At 36.2% G+C, this 16141-nt stretch overlaps 1 protein-coding gene across 7 annotated transcripts in view; it reads left to right on the top strand.

Moving 5' to 3' along the window:
- SCN3A (sodium voltage-gated channel alpha subunit 3) overlaps window positions 1–16141 on the top strand; it is a 115999-nt gene that overhangs the window by 6069 nt on the left and 93789 nt on the right. For 6 of the 7 annotated variants that reach the window (XM_001152557.7, XM_009443623.5, XM_001152748.7 and 3 more), the window contains exon 2: window positions 11267–11463. The exons of the other annotated variant lie outside the window; for it this stretch is intronic. The gene's annotated coding sequence lies outside the window, so the exon portion shown is untranslated. The remainder of the gene's footprint in view (window positions 1–11266; window positions 11464–16141) is intronic. 7 annotated transcript variants of the gene reach the window in all.

The following is a 16141-nucleotide window of genomic DNA, read 5'->3' as shown; positions in this document are numbered from 1 at the left end:
AAGGGAAAAATACTGTTGATATGATATATACATGTCCTTGAGATCTGTATGGTCTCAAAATTCTAAACTGTTTTATTGTCTTTTGTCATAGCCAATAATAACTACATTTAAAATAAATCCTTCCTTAATATCCGTTTTTGACAATGGCCTTAGTTTCTACTATTGATCTTTTTATATTTATACCAAAAATTAATGTAAACTATTAAATTAGCTTTGGAAGAACAGGCAAAAATATAATTCACCATCATATTGTGTTCTCTTACACTGACATAAAGCATGAATAGTATGGGATAAGAATATAAATCAAATATATATACCTGGAATGAGAACTTCTTGGCCAGTAAATAGGAGGTAAAAAAGAAAAAAGCAAAATGAGAAAAGAAAAAAATAGATTTATAGGACCTCACCAATAAAAATGTCAGGAGAAAAAAAAAACACAGCTAAAGAGAAAGAGATATGCAAACATACTGAAAGAAAACAAAAAGGGGTAGAACATTACCAGCTTATTCACAGAGTGGCCCACAGCTGTGGATGCACATTAGAATCATTCGGAAAACTTAAAAAAGAGCAATGCTTGGCTCCACCTTCAACCAATTCAATCAGATTCTCTGAGGCGGAATCTGGGTATCAATATTTGTTTAAAAGCTCTGCAATTGTAGTTCAAATGTGTAGCCAGGTTTGAAAACCAATTGACTAGAGAAAGACAAAGAAAAATAACAGAAGCCAATGAAAACTTGGCTAGGGAAGTGAAAGATAGTTGACAAATGCTTTTCAAAATAATTTCAAAGTGCTAACCAGCGGGCATGTGTTAAGTAAAGATATTATGCAAATACTTAAGGAAGCAACAAAAAATACACTTGTGTCCATTTCTCCCTTGGTTGAACACACTGGCATTTATTTATGTGTTTAAATAATTTTACATTTGAAATTGTTAATTTATTATCCCAATGATATTTGAAAGTTGATTCAGCTACTGGTTATGGTATATTTTGCAAGCTAACCATACAAACAATGTACACATTTGGAGCTGAGCATCCATAACTTTAAGTTTGCACAACTATACATTCACTCACTGATTTATTTCTTACTTACAAATTGCTATCTGGAGAACTAAGTCTTGAATAATCAAATAAGAGTAGGTCTACTGAAAGATATTCTTTGAATCTCCAAATCATCAGATGGAAGCAAAACACTTTGATTTTTAATTTTTTAGAAGTGCAATTTAGGCAGATTTGGAGGAAAGGCAGATTCTGTAAACGAACATATTTTTTAAAGCCAAAATGCATTTTAAAAGATATTTTCAGAAAATGGTATATCTGAGAAAGAAGTGAATTAATCTAATAGTGGAGCGAAATTAATAATTAATTGCATTTCTTAAAAAGAATCTCATTCCTAAGATGAGTCGGCTTTTAAGGAGACATTTCCTGGGTTAACACCCCAGTTGCTGTTCCGGATTGGTTTCCCACAGCTGGGTAGGAGACATAGAGGGCAATCCTCTACAGGCCCTTCAGAGAAGATTATATCCTAAAGTCTTTTCCCTAGAGGATCATCATTTAGTATTAGTATTTAACTATGCTTTCTTCACCCATCTCTAACATTCTGCCAACGTGGTCAGTAAAATGATTATCATAACAGAAAATATCTGTTAAATCTCAAGATGAGAATATCCACATTTTGAGGCAGGTCGCTGGTGCTTCTGTGATAAACAGAAGAAATACTGGCCAAGGAATTGCAAAGTTATCATGTTCGAGGCCAGGGTTATGATGAATGTGTGTGACACAGTGCTTGTGTCCTCCCATTGGGATTGGATCATTTATTTAAAAAAAAATCCAACCTTTATACACAAAGGATTTGGGAAGTCTGCAATGAAAATATAAATAAGAAACCAATGAGATATTGATAAGAATGAAAGCCTGAACCAGGGGAGGAATGCTTTTATGAAGAAGGGTCACCTGAAATAACACAATCAGTGCAGAGGGGGAATAATTTATGGTTGATATAACCATTCCCCTCTACCAACATGATGACAATTGTAAGAACTAGCCAGATTCTTTTGAGGAAACATTCCAACTCCTTATTCAAAAGCACTTTGAACATTTTGAAAAGGAAAGGGTAAAGCATGAAGGTAAATGAAAAGTGGCAGAGCACATCCAAATCAAGATGCAGATTTTCATGCAAATAAACACTAGAGTTAAGATACACCATGAAAACAATAATAGTCAGCTCCCTCTTATGCATTTGTAAGGAATGGTTTTCTACTCAGTATCTTAAAATTATCCTGTCATTGTAAGACACCTTTCTTTTAAATATCCCATTAAATCTATGACAGTGGTGCCAGTTCAGAAAACACTGTGAGATCAATTTAATCAGAAAATAATACACTTCCTCCTCTCCCCCAACAATACACATCCCTCAAGAAAGCTAAATTTGGGAAGTTTCACACTTAACAAAATAGTTTCTATTTATTCTCTCAATATATTTCTCAATAAAAATTTTGAAGACAGATATTTAAGACATTAAAAAAGACACTTGATGTGGGAACTCAATACTTTCTGATCGACTTTTCTGTAAACCTAAAATTGTTCTTAAAAAAGTCTGTTAATTTTTAAAGAGGAGTGACACTTGAAGAATGAGTGAACTCAATGTCTGATTTTGCACTGGCAATTTTATCAGGATCCTGAATCCTCCATGTCCTTGAGGAGACAGCTCAGGTGGCACACCTGGCACATGGCAGGGCATCTCTCCCTCCTGGCATCTTCCCTCTCACCTCTTCTTAGGTTTCTTCTCAGGATTACTGCCCTCACTAGTCAGTTTCTTACTTACCAGGTCCTCTATCCTCTGGAGGGTGAAGACAGACAGACCACGCCAGTCTTCAGCAGTTTGGTTGCTACAATCCCTGTTTAAAACAAAATTTTTTATCATATATAATTTTCTCTTACCTGTGGAATTCTGGATCTCCTTTAGCCTCAAAAGAATTGAGCACTGAACAGCATCCCCTTCCTGTCCTTATGTGCAGAGACCTTTTACTCTGCATTCCCCGCTGCAGTAAGTGGCATCATCCACACCTAAATCAGGGCAGTGCACACAGTCCTTTGCTCTGTTTTGGTGCCAATGATGTGCTCAGAGCCTGAAGGAAAAACACAGATTCTCTGGGTCCTGAATTCAGATCCCAGGAAAGACTTTTTTTTTTTTCATCTTTTCTTTATTTCAAAGGGCCCTTTTTGGGGGAGATATGGCCAAGTGACTGGTCATATTTCACTGAAAACCAGACTTAAAGTTTTCTAGGTTTTTCTTTTAACTGCAATTGGTATGGAATTTCTCAGTAGGAGATTTTTTATATTACCATTTCATGAAGATGTCATGTGTACAAAATTGAATATCTAGAGTTAGAAAGGATTCAAGGGATAGTTCTTTTCAGCAACTGATCTTCAAGTTATATTCTACTCAAGGCATTTATATTATTTAATTATCAAGAAACAGTTTAAATTTGGGCTGCAGAGGACCTATGCAAGCATCTAGTTCACTAAAGTCTTCTAAAAATGAATATATCCTCTAATAGATGTGACACACCTACCTCAGGAACATGATTTATATAAGGTTTAGTGACCCACGTTCAGGGTATAAGGGTATTGCTATACCCTCAGAAGTTTCTCTCAGAAGGGACAAACATTTGGAGTAAGCCTAGTACAGAGTCCCAAAGTCTGGACACTGAACTAGAGTTTTAGTGATAAAAGAGGTACTACAAATTAACTGGTCAATTTCCCACCTCTCCCTTCTTTTTTACTCACATAAACACTAAACATCTGAGATCTCAAGTGTTCAATATATCACACAAGTGACAGCAGAGACAAGTCTAGAATAGTTTGTCTGATTTGCAACTTGTATATCTCTCCTTCTGTTTTCCTCTCTCTTATCTTTTCATTAAATCTCATTTCTAATAAAGATAGGGCAGGGGCATGTTTTTCTAGTATATTGCATTATCTTCTGAGGCACCATCTTGGAGTGATCCACTCTGTAACATTATAACTGTGTATCTAAGGGGCCTGCTTAGTGGGGAAGGCCTCTTTATGTGATTGGTTTTTTGCTGATGAAGAATCAAATGGCAGCTGAACTTCAGACACACCTAAATCATCCTGTGCTCCAGTGTGGTTTACCATTTGCACCCATCTGAAAGCAGTGATTAAAACCTCTTTGCTCTGAGCTAGACAAATCCCAATCCTCTGTATTTTAAATCTCAAAGGAGCGCAGATAACATGTGGAGTAGTCAACACCACCATCTTGAAGTAATGTAAGTCATACCTCAAGTTCCCAGTTCTCAATTTTCCTCAGGTTGCCAAGTGAAAAAGGCAATCGACTCTCAACACTCCGTTGTGAAAACAGTGGGCTGTCATTTTGATTACAGTCAGTAAACAGTCTGTGTTTGCCTGGAAAGAAACTGCCTAAAGCACATGGTACCAGCAAGCAGTAGGAGACGTGGCTGAGGGCAACACATAGGGCTGTCTATTATGGCTGATGTTGGGGTAGGAAAGGGATCAAGGATTGTTCAGAGAATGCTGTTTGCTTTATATTTGTCATGTTGCCAATGTACTTCAAAATAGAAAGCTTCCTGTAATGCTGTTATATTCTGATTTGCATGTGGTTTCTGCTCCACTGCGCACACAGAGAGAGAATGTTCACTTATGGACCAAGTAGCTTTTTCACTATGGTGTTTCTTAGACCAAAAGACAAAAGCAGCAACCTGACTACATAAAATAGAAAAACTATTGATCCAGAGACAGCCCCCTCCCCCATGTAGAACATCTCAGAATAAGGGATTCGCCTCTTGCTTAATTCATGCATTTGTTCATGGGTTTGATCCCTTGGAGGAGAGTGATGGAGTAGGGAACAGGTATATCTGAAAAAAGCACAGTGCATTAGAAATATAATGAGTCTCATGTAGGTAATTTTAAATGTTCTAGATTTTAATATCAAAAAAAGAAAACAATAAGATTGATTTTATTAATGATATATTTTGTTTAAGATGATATGTCCTAAATATCATTTTGAAATTTGGCACCTACCCACATTTCAAATGCTCAGTTCCTCATGTGGTCAATGGCTACCACATTGGACAGAATGTTTGTAAGATTTGTTTGGGCAATTGTATCCACCATATATCTGATAATGCCCTGCTTACTGTGGTAGGTAGTCAATACATCCTTCTCCTCAAGGAATTTAATAATAAATGTAGAAGCAATAAGGCACATCTTCAATAACAACAGAAGATAGAATATATATAATTACCGTAAAAATTTTAGTAGGATTTTAAGAGGTAACAGTTGGTGGTCAATGATATTTCAGACAGCGTGAACATTTTTGAACGCCAGATGTCAGAGGCTGGGGTCTTTTAAGGAATGGAAATATACAGAGTATGTAAGATGTAGCTGGAGAAGTTCATTGGTAAGATCATTGTAGAGAGGCTTTGATTAATTTTCCCAAAGAAAAAATTATAGAATTTGATGGCAACATTTACTAGTCATGTGACCTTGGGCAAGTTACTTGTCCCCTCTGAACATTATAGTTTTCTTATCTAAAAAATACGAACAACAATCATGTTTATCTTATATATTTGTTATGAATATTAAATGAAGTAATCAGTCCCTGATAAGTGACCAGTGTTTAATCACTGTTCTCTATTATCATTCTTACTTCCTAAGATATTTTAGAGTGGGAAATACTTTAGGTAAAGTATTCAGTCTTCAATTTGCTTTGTTTTCAAGAAAGTCTAGTAAACTTGGCATAGTTATATAATTATTTTTGAGGTAAAGAGGATTGTAATGTATGTATTTTGATTTAGATTAAATAAGGCTACATAATTAATAAATATAGTGCCTATAAAGTTTGACTTTGTTTTTCCTATATTGAGTCCTTTTATGTTGTATCATCTTAATATCTATATAATACAAAACAAAGTTATCTTATTTACTTAATCAATACCTCATTAGTGGATGGTTTCATTTTTTCTAGACATTGCTATTATAAAATATGTTGCCATAACTAGAATATGTGAGTTTCTAAAGATTGGGCTGAATTTCCAAATAATAAATCTAAAAAAAAAAACTACTAAATTTTTCAGAAACCAAAATTAAATAATTCATTGATTTAAAAAAGTATTCATTGAGCACTACTATGTGCGTGTACTGTTCTAGACACATGAGATTCATTGGTGAAAATAGACCGCAAAAAGGCAAATATTCCAGCCCCTGTGCTGTTTCTGTGCTATCCAGGAGAGACATAAAATGAATAATAAACATTATAAGTAAGTTATATAGTACCTAACAAAATGATAAGTGACTTGGAAACATCAGAGCAGGGTAAGAGATTAGAGGAGAAGTGTGAGCAGGTCTCCTTAAGATGGTAAACTTTTGGCCAAGACTTGAAGGAGATAAAAGAGTTAGTCATTCAGCTTCCTAGAGGGAGAGCATACTGGAATAAGGGAATAGTCTGTGTGTGCTTCCAGGTACAGAGGACAGCTGGAAGCCAGTTAGGCTACAGAGAACTGAGGGAGGAGAATAGAAGGAGGTGCCTTCCACTAGATAACCAAAAGGTCAGACAGATTATAAGGCCTTTTAGGCAACTGTAAGGATTTGGGACTTTTTTTCTGGGTAGCTTCTGGGGGCTTCTGAGCAGAGGAATGATATGATTCGATTTCTATGTTCTCAAATCACTCTGACAGGCGAGGTAAAAACAGGCTATATGGGAGTCAGGCTGGCAGCAGGGAGACTGAAAGCGATTGCAGGCTTCTGTGTAATACTGCTGTAAATCATTTCAAGGTTCCAGGTGCAGCAAATTACACCATAGGGCATAAAATGAATAAATAAATGAGACTGAAGAAGCTATGATTGTCATCTTTAAGAAACTGCAAAAATGAAAGTGATATGCCCAGTATACATCTTTCTAACCTGAAAAAAAAAAAAAACAACATAAAATCCTGGATTCAATAAGCTAGGTATTGTCAAAGTGTGGTTCCTGGGCTGGCAACATCAGCATTATCTGTGCATTTGTTAGAAATGCAAAATTGGGTCCCAGCCATATATACCTGGGGTGGAGCCCAGAAAGCTGTGTTTTAACAAGAAGTTAGCCCGGTGATTCTGATGCTAAATTTTGAGAACCACTGCTTTAAACTAGGTTGATGAAACTAGATGGCCTGAAAGATTATTTTCAATGTTAGGATACAGTGCTTCCAAGTTCATTTCTTAATATTTATTTTTATTATAAAATTAAGTATAGTCCTTGAGAAAAAAATGGTTTATAAGAAGTATAGAATCATGCTAAAGAATGAAAAAGCCTTTTAAATTACATAGAGGAACTTGATTTTTATTTATTATATCTCACCTCTTCTAAAAAGTGATGCAAAGTTTTTTATATATATATAAAGTTATATATATATAAAGTTTTATATAAATATAGTTATATATAAAGTTATATATAAATATAAAATTATATATATAAAGTTATATATATATAAAGTTATATATATAAAGTTATATATATATATATCTTTGTGCAATAGGAATCTCAAGACAAGGAAAATGGAGAAAATGTATGCGATACATCTGTTAAGGACTGTAGGCTAATGAATTTACTCTTTCAAAATGTACACTTAGCTCTCAGCCTCCTGAGCTCAACATTTTTAAAGGAAGAAATGAATTTTATACAACACAAAGAAAGAAAGAAGTCTCAGACTTTAAGTTAACATGAACCACCATGAAGGTGATCAAAGTTACTACAAGGAGAATCTCTGGAGCTCCCCAAGAACTGAATGGACAACTTGGCTTCCTAGACAACATTTCAATATTTCATCCTCTAATATCTTGGTGATTTGCCCATTTGAAGTTACCTCTTTCATAGGGACCTGAAGTCTTAAAACCAAGTGAGCAGATGGTAATTGAGACTGTTACCTCATCACAGAGGTTGAAAAGCCAACCACATTCCCACCTAGATGGAAAGCTGTCCCTTCCTCATGGCAAAGCTTGTGAGTTCCTCCATGACCACCTTTGGATCTGCTTCTGTTCTTGTGCAAAATGCTGAACAGCCAGAATTTTACAGCCTACTGCATGACACAAATGGTTGTAGCCTGAAAAATTCTTAAGCAGGTATATCATGTCATCAGTATAAAGGAAGATAAAAACAATTGAAAGAAAATAAAGTTGCTTTCATGGCCAGAGATAAAGAGTAAAGATGCAAAATGATGCTAAAAAATAATGGAGCCATAGTAAGACAAAAATTTTACAACACTGGGAACTAGAAGATCTTAAAGGATAAATAAATTTTCAGGATAAACTAAAATAACCACAAAAGAGGATACAAACTTGCCTCTAGAATATTCAATTGTTGATATTAGCATAAGCATTAATAACAATACTAAGTAGAAATGGCTTAAGAAAAATAAAATTAAAGATTTAATTTGTCTAAGATTCCTCAGCTGGTGACATCTAGCATTTTTAGGGTAAAATTTCTATCATGCTGTTTGAGCTATCACTTCCTTATTTGAAAACCAAAGAATTTCTCCTAAATTACTAAAATGCTGAAATTTTATTAAGATAATTTCAAATGCAGGCTAACCGTTTTTGGGGGATCTCCAGATCAATAAATGTATTAGGTCATCTGAAAGCAAAGTTTCTGGACCATCTTATCTCATCACCTTCTAAATGAAATTCACTTAGTTTAACTAATTGCAACCATCAGAGAAAGACTTTTTTGCATCTTGTACGCATCTGTGCAAAATAAAATTTAAGATGTCTGTTGAGCATGTTGCCTCATGTCCTTTATACTATATCCTAAACAAACTTTCCTCCCTTCAGTTTAGTTCTTGAAAAATGTTTGCTTTTTATATACAACTTTTAGGAAATGTGTTTGTTTTGTTTTTTCCTAAAATAGAACAAAATTCATGTGATCCAATATGCTTCAATTTTTTCTTAATTACTGGGGACATTACAGCAAAATTCCAGGCTTGATTGCCAAAAGCACTCAGATCATATTCTTTACTCATTCCTTTAGATCATCCTTTCTCAAATAGTCATCCATGCATCGCTTGCACAACTCACTTAGGGAATGTATTAAAAATGCAGATCCCTCGGCCCTACCTCAGACCTACTTTTTGCAGAATCTCCAGAAATTGAATCCAGAAATCTGCATCTTTTACAAGTAGCACAGGTGATTTTTTTTTTTTTTTTGAAGTGGGGCGGATGGAATCTTGCTCTGTCACACAGGCTGGAGTGCAGTGGCGTGATCTCAGCTCACTGCAACCTCTGCCTCCCAGGTTCAAGCACTTCTCCTGTGCGTCAGCCTCCTGAGTACCTGGGATTACAGGTGCACACCACCACACCTGGCTAATTTTTGTATTTTTAGTAGAGACGGGGTTTCACCATGTTGGTCAGGCTGGTCTCGAACTCCTGACCTTGTGATCCACCCCCCTCGGCCTCCCAAAGTGCTGGGATTACAGGCGTGAGCCACCGCGCCCTGCTGCACAGGTGATTCTTATGCTCACTGAAGTACAGAATTGCTTAGAGTCCAATTTTATATAATAGTTAATTTGTAAGCCAGGGCTGCTTTTAAAAATAAGTGAGATGCAACTCTTATTAAGATATAACGCAGTTTGAAGTATGTGGCCTAAAGTGAAGTATGAATCCACATGCAGGAATCACTGCGATTTCCCATGGATACTTGGGATTGAAAAAGAAAAAAAAATACTCTCTCCTGTTTGAAGCCACGGCCATAAAATATATTTTCTCCAATCTGTAAATCAGTAATTTTCATAAGGGTAGGAAAAAGAAAGATAACTCAAGCAAATCAGAAACTTCTGGGATGCTTTTTCAAACTCCACCCTTCTGCTCCTCCTTATTCCCTCTTTGATATCCAGCCCTCCCTACCTCATCCCCCTTCACATCCCAGCAAAAAGCTCTCAAATATTTTAAAAATGTATTTAAATTGATGTTTTGGCTATTTAACATACTTAACATCATGTTCATTATAGCTCAGGTTGAAGGTCAAAGTATTTAAAACTTAGTTACTTGTGTACTATGAAGACAAGGGAAATAACATTTATTAAGCTTGTGGCTGTGAAGTAGAGGGAACTAACATTTATTGAAGAATTATAAATTTATGTAACAATCTATTGCTCAATTTCTGATGCAAGGTGTGTCTTATGGGTATTATTATTAGCATTTGTGTTATCGTTACCACTTAGTGAGAGGTAAGAGAAGAGAGGCAGAGGCCAGATCATGAAGGCACTTCCATACTTTGCTAAAGTGATTCTGAGTCACTGAGAGCCACTGACAGATTTGAACAAGGGTAGGATATGTGTTTTGAAACCATCACTCTGGTAACAGAATAGAGAAAAAAAATGATGGCTTAGGAGAGAGTTCATCTGGAGACAAAGATTTTATAGACCATGTATAAAATTGTAAAAGTGAGATTTAATGTTTTTTTGTTATGGTAAGTGGCCAAGGGAAATTTACTGGTGAGAATTGATGACTAGTTTGGCTTATGAGCATTGTATAAATGAATTGCAGTAAATATTGTTTTAAATGTCAGTTACTGATTTTAGAATTATATATATTGCCCTTTGAAATTATTATTATTGGTTTAACTCTGCTAAGCCATTGCTATTGGTTATAGCGGAAAGAAGTATGACATCTGGTTATTACATTTAGGTTAATATTTAGCATGCTGGCTTTTCACCTCAGCTTGTCTAAAATATACTCTTAGAAGCTACTAAATAGGTTTATTTATCTTATTTTAGTAAGCCAATCAAACTGTGTTTTAGGTGGAGAGGAGAAGGAACTAGAAAATGACCTGCAACACCAATGTGAACCACATGTTCCACTAGTCTACCTCTTTGGTCTTTGAGATGTTTGAGGAAAAGAAGCAAAGGGGAAGATGTAAGGAGGGAAGAGGAGAGAAGGAAGCAAGAGGGAAGAACAGAAGGATGCTCAGGAGTGCCAGCATGCCTTCAGAAAGACTAAATGGATCAAGGCTGCCAAAGAAGGGGGAGCACCCCTGTCCCAACCCTAGGATCCTGGCAGTGGTTCCTGGTCCCATTCTTCCTAAATCATGCTAGGGCATGCTTTTAACAAGGGTCAAATATCTTGCTTTGCATCATCCTTGCTTTCTCGATCCAGGGCCATAAAAAAAAAAGGAATAAAACCCAGACACAGAGCCAGAGCACCCCTATGCCAAATGTCAAAGATTATAGGCTAATTTCACCTGTATTCTCTTTCTACAGAGATTATGGAGCAAGAAAACTGAAGCCAAGCAAAATCAAGGTTTGACAGGGATGAGATACCTGTCAAGGATTCATAGTAGAGTGGCTTACTGGGAAAGGAGCAAAGAATCTCTTCTAGGGATATTGTAAGAATAAATGACATAATTCACAGAAGGGACCTGGAGTTTTTCCGGAAAAAGGTTCTGTGACTATCTAAGGTAACTAAACAACTTCTGGGTGTAAGTTTGTTTTTGTGGAAAATAAACTAAAATCTCTACTATTTAACAAGGACAGCTGTATCAGGACCAAAAGAAGGCAGAGGGGTGTTTTCTTCCTTCCTCTACCAGTTTGTTCTTCCAAAGAGGCAAATACATACAGGGAGACATAGCACAGATGACCTTAGGGAATGGAATGATGCCAAAGGCTATTGATGTAAGAAAGAGAGATTAACTCAGTTTTTTTGTTTTTGTTTTTGTTTTTTTTTTTTTTTTTGAGACAGAGTCTCTCTCTGTCGCCCAGGCTGGAGTGCAGTGGCATGAACTTGGCTCACCGCACCATTCTCCTGCCTCAGCCTCCTGAGTAGCTGAGACTACAGGCGCCCGCCACAAGCGCGGCTAGTTTTTTGTATTTTTAGTAGAGACGAGGTTTCATCGTGTTAGCCAGGATGGTCTCGATCTCCTGACCTCGTGATCCGCCTGCCTCAGCCTCCCAAAGTGCTGGGATTACAGGTGTGAGCCACCGCGCCCAGCAACTCAGTTTTTTACATATTTTTCTTTTAAGAGAGACATTCATCCTGTCTATTTAGTAAATTACCCTGGACTGTATTTACTTTAAATTTTATTATATTTATTTGGTAATTGGATCTATGGCTCACCTGACTGTATGGGGTAAAGGTCATCCAAATATGTGGTGAGTACTTGGTTGTGAGCTGGCTTCTGAATTGGTCAAGTTTTTGAACTGACCAAAGACTATTTATTTATTTGGTGTAACATCTGCAACTAACTAGAAAAACTGTCTAAAACTGTCTTAGTCAAGAAAGATGTTTATTGAACAGAACAAGCAGTGCAGAGGTTGTTCGGGTCCACGAGCTGAGTGATCCATCAAAGGCCCAGGGGTAAATATGTCTCTGTGACCTGCCACCCTCAGTGTGTCAGCTTTGCTCTCAGATTGGCATCTCTTCTGGTTTTAATTTGGCTGAAGTAGTGCCATGTATTCTATCCCAATAGAAAAGGGTCCAGAGGACAGAGAATGCTATCTTCTCTTTGTTCTCTTTCTTGGGAGTGAAGAAACTTTTTACAAACAATGACTTGACTGAAGTCCCCTCACCTTTCCTTGGCCAGAATTAGATCATATACCTGGTCCTTAAACAAAGATGGGCAACGGACTTGAAGGAAACATCTGGAATGGAATGAATACTGGGGGGTCAAACACACAGTTTACTTTGCAAGCATTTAATAGAAACATTAAAGAGATAATAAATCCAGTGATGCTGATTTGTCCTTTAAAATGTTGACTTAATTTTTGTTACTAGTTAGCAGTTGTCTCTTCAAGCTAATAACTATCTGATAAGGATGAAGTCACAGAAAATATCAACCCCTAAAAATTAATTAGTTCCAGGATAATTATCTTGAAGATAGAGATGAACCCATGCTTTTTTTACTAAGCTATTTTTTTTTTCAGAGCCATGACATTGAGTCCAGGTACAGAAAAACAGAAATAGATCATCTCGTGAAATAGTTAACACATGTTGGCAATCATGTGTTTAGCTAATAGAAACGGAACAATAACATAAAGAAGGTCTAGATTTCATCTGTGTTTGGCTATAACGTAGTGATACCCTTGCTGTAGAGTTACTTTCTCAATAGATTTATTCAGACTAATAGTAATGCTGATTTCCTTGACAACACACTGAGAGCAAGAGGTACCTGACATAGAAGAAGCTAGCCTAGGTTTTTAATTTATCATTAAATAACTCCAAAGTGTGTAGCATACATGTGAAAGTAGACGTGGGTTTTATGTTTGTTATTAATTCATTCCTGTTTGCTTTATCTCCTATGTGGAAATAAAGATGAGGACTATATTGCTACATTTCTTAGATTATACCACTCATTCCTGACACAGGGCTTTATACATAGTAACCTCCCAGTAAGGTAGCTGATTTATCCTAATTTTGTTTCAGCAAACATCAAGAATCTTCTTTTTGCAGGCTTAGGTACCTAGGCTTTTTTTTTTTTTTTTTCTGAACTAGACAGGTTTAAATCTTGGTTCCTTGTCTTATCTAGTCTACCTGCACCTAAGTTTCTTGATCTCTAAAGTGGAAATATTAATGGTATCAACCTCATGAAATTGTAACAGTTATTAAATGGGCTAACATGCATATATGGCATGACAGTGTCTGAGATATAGTAATCATTCAATAGAATTTTGTTTATTGTTATTCAATCTTCACAGCCCCCTGATTAAGGTGTTATTTCAAAACTATTGAAATTATAGAAAATAGTATTTAATTCTGCCTTGGAATGTGTCCAGTGGTTATCATTATAATGTGCTGAGTGCTCTATGTATGCCTTTGATAAATCTTATGCTGTTGGGTGCATATGCTGCCTGAGAATATATGGTAAATAACAGACAATCATTAGCTCTCAGTGAAAATTTCACTGGGAAAAATAACTAATTTTCTTCAACAGGTAATTCATCGGTCAATCTTGTCTTTTACATTATACCCTTACTATAATAGTCTCTTGTAGATACCAAGAAAATACAGCATCCCTCCTCAGTAATGGACCCAGTCCTTCACAGCAACTCACACTCTCCTTCTCAAAGACATGAAAATACATTACAGATTTTTTTAATGCTATCTCAAGTTGTATGACATACAGCAACTTTCCATCCATAAAGATGAAAAATTTACAGCCTTCTGACACAATCTTGTTTCCATGGAAACAGACCAGAACTAATCGATTTTGACTGCAACACAATCATAAAAATCCCGACAGAGAGAGGGAAAGAGAGACACTACTAATACTACAGGTTATGGACCAATACAATTTGCCAAACTGTCTGCTGTTCTGGAAAATTAGGCAAGATGAGAACCCATAGGCCATGACTAATGGAAAAAAATAAATTTTTCCTTAGTAACACCACAGCATATCCGAAATGTTTACAATGCTATTTTTCTAGATCCTGATTCATTAACAAATATTAGTCTTGTACTCATTGTATTGGCTGGCTTCAAGTACTTTCATAAGATTATGTTAGCATCATAGTACACTGATAGGTGAGGCTAGAAAACTGAAATGAACTAGTCAAATCTATTTTTCTGTAGTTATTTATATACAGCTTAGATCTTTTAGAGCAAATCATATAATAGTAAGATTCAAGACAAATATGTCAACTATAATAGAAAAGGTCATAATTTGTGTTTGTCAGTAGACATTTTAGAGGAGATTACTTAGCTTCTTTGGGACTGTTCTTCATTTATTTTACAGGCAGAGAGTTGGACTAATTGTTAAATCTCAAGTATGTCTTTTAATTAGCATCTTGGAAATTCCTCTTTGGCATCTAGGTAATTGTTCTAACTTCATTGTCTATCATCCTCTCTGTTCCCTTTACTTAAAAATTGGTAGTTGTGTGAGTCTTGCCTCTTCACTCATCATCCTTTCACTTTTTTTCCTTAGGCAATGCCATGAATATTCTTAGCTTCAGCTTCAACCAAGGACTGCTCTTTTTTTTTTTTTTTTTAACAAGGTCTTGTTTTGCAGCTTAGGCTGGAGTGCACTGGCAAGATCATAGCTCACTGCAGCGTTGAATTCCTGGGCTCAAGCAATCCTCCTGCCTCAGCCTCCAAAGTGCTGGAATTACAGTCATGAGCCACCATGCCCAGACTCATCCAGTAACTTCTTAATCAACTTTACCCGAGCCCAGACAGCTTTCTGAGTCTCAGATCCATATTTTAATTCTATATCCAGATGTCTCACAGCTATCTCAAACTGAACAGGTTCCAAACAGAATTTATTATCATGCCTTACAAACCTCCATTTCTCTATTGGGTTAATGTCAATTTGTGGCTTAAGCTGGAAACCTGGAAGTGAGCTTAACCCTATAACTTTAATTCACATCTCCTATCAAGTCAGTCACAAAATCTCATTGTTTTTCTCTCTCCTATACTTGTGCATTAAATACACTCTTCTGGCTGTGGTTTTTCTCCCTAACTTATTGATGGCCTACTATTAATGTATTCCAGGCACTGTGCTCACCCTTTAGGTTCATTTTCTCATTTAAATGTTATATTAGCTCTATAAAGTATGAACTATGATTATCTCCATTGTACAGCTAGGGAAATTATAAAGAATAAAAAAGCTTCAGGAACACAGCAGAGTCAGGCCTTGAATCCAGTTCTGATTTCTAAGTCCATGCCTTTTGGTACCAGAGCTATAGTCAGATCCTTTACTTCTCTTCTTTTGACTATTGAGTGGTGTCTAACTGCTTTCTTCTAGGGCAGTTGTTCTCAAAGTATAGATTTTAGACAACTGGGGATTCCTGGGGCCCTTTGTGTGGGAGCTTTGAGTTCTAAACTACTTTCGTAATAATACCAAAATGGCATTTGTCTTTTTTCACTGTTTTGGCACTTGCACTGATAAAGCAATAGGCATGTGCTAAAACTGCTAATGCTTTAGCAGGAATCAATGCAGTAGCATCAAACTATAGGCGTAGTCTGCATTTTCTTCATTGCTGCACACTCTCAGTAAGAAAAATAATGCCAGTTCACATAATACATCTCTGATGAAGCAGTACACATTAATTTCATTCAAGCACAACCCTAAAAATACATATTTTTAACATTCTGTATGATGAAATAGGAGGAATATATAAAGTATTTGACTGCATACTGAAGTG

Source organism: Pan troglodytes, chromosome 13 (assembly GCF_028858775.2).
Source record: "Pan troglodytes isolate AG18354 chromosome 13, NHGRI_mPanTro3-v2.0_pri, whole genome shotgun sequence".
Taxonomy (NCBI): domain Eukaryota; kingdom Metazoa; phylum Chordata; class Mammalia; order Primates; family Hominidae; genus Pan; species Pan troglodytes.
This window is presented reverse-complemented; position numbering and strand designations above follow the sequence as displayed.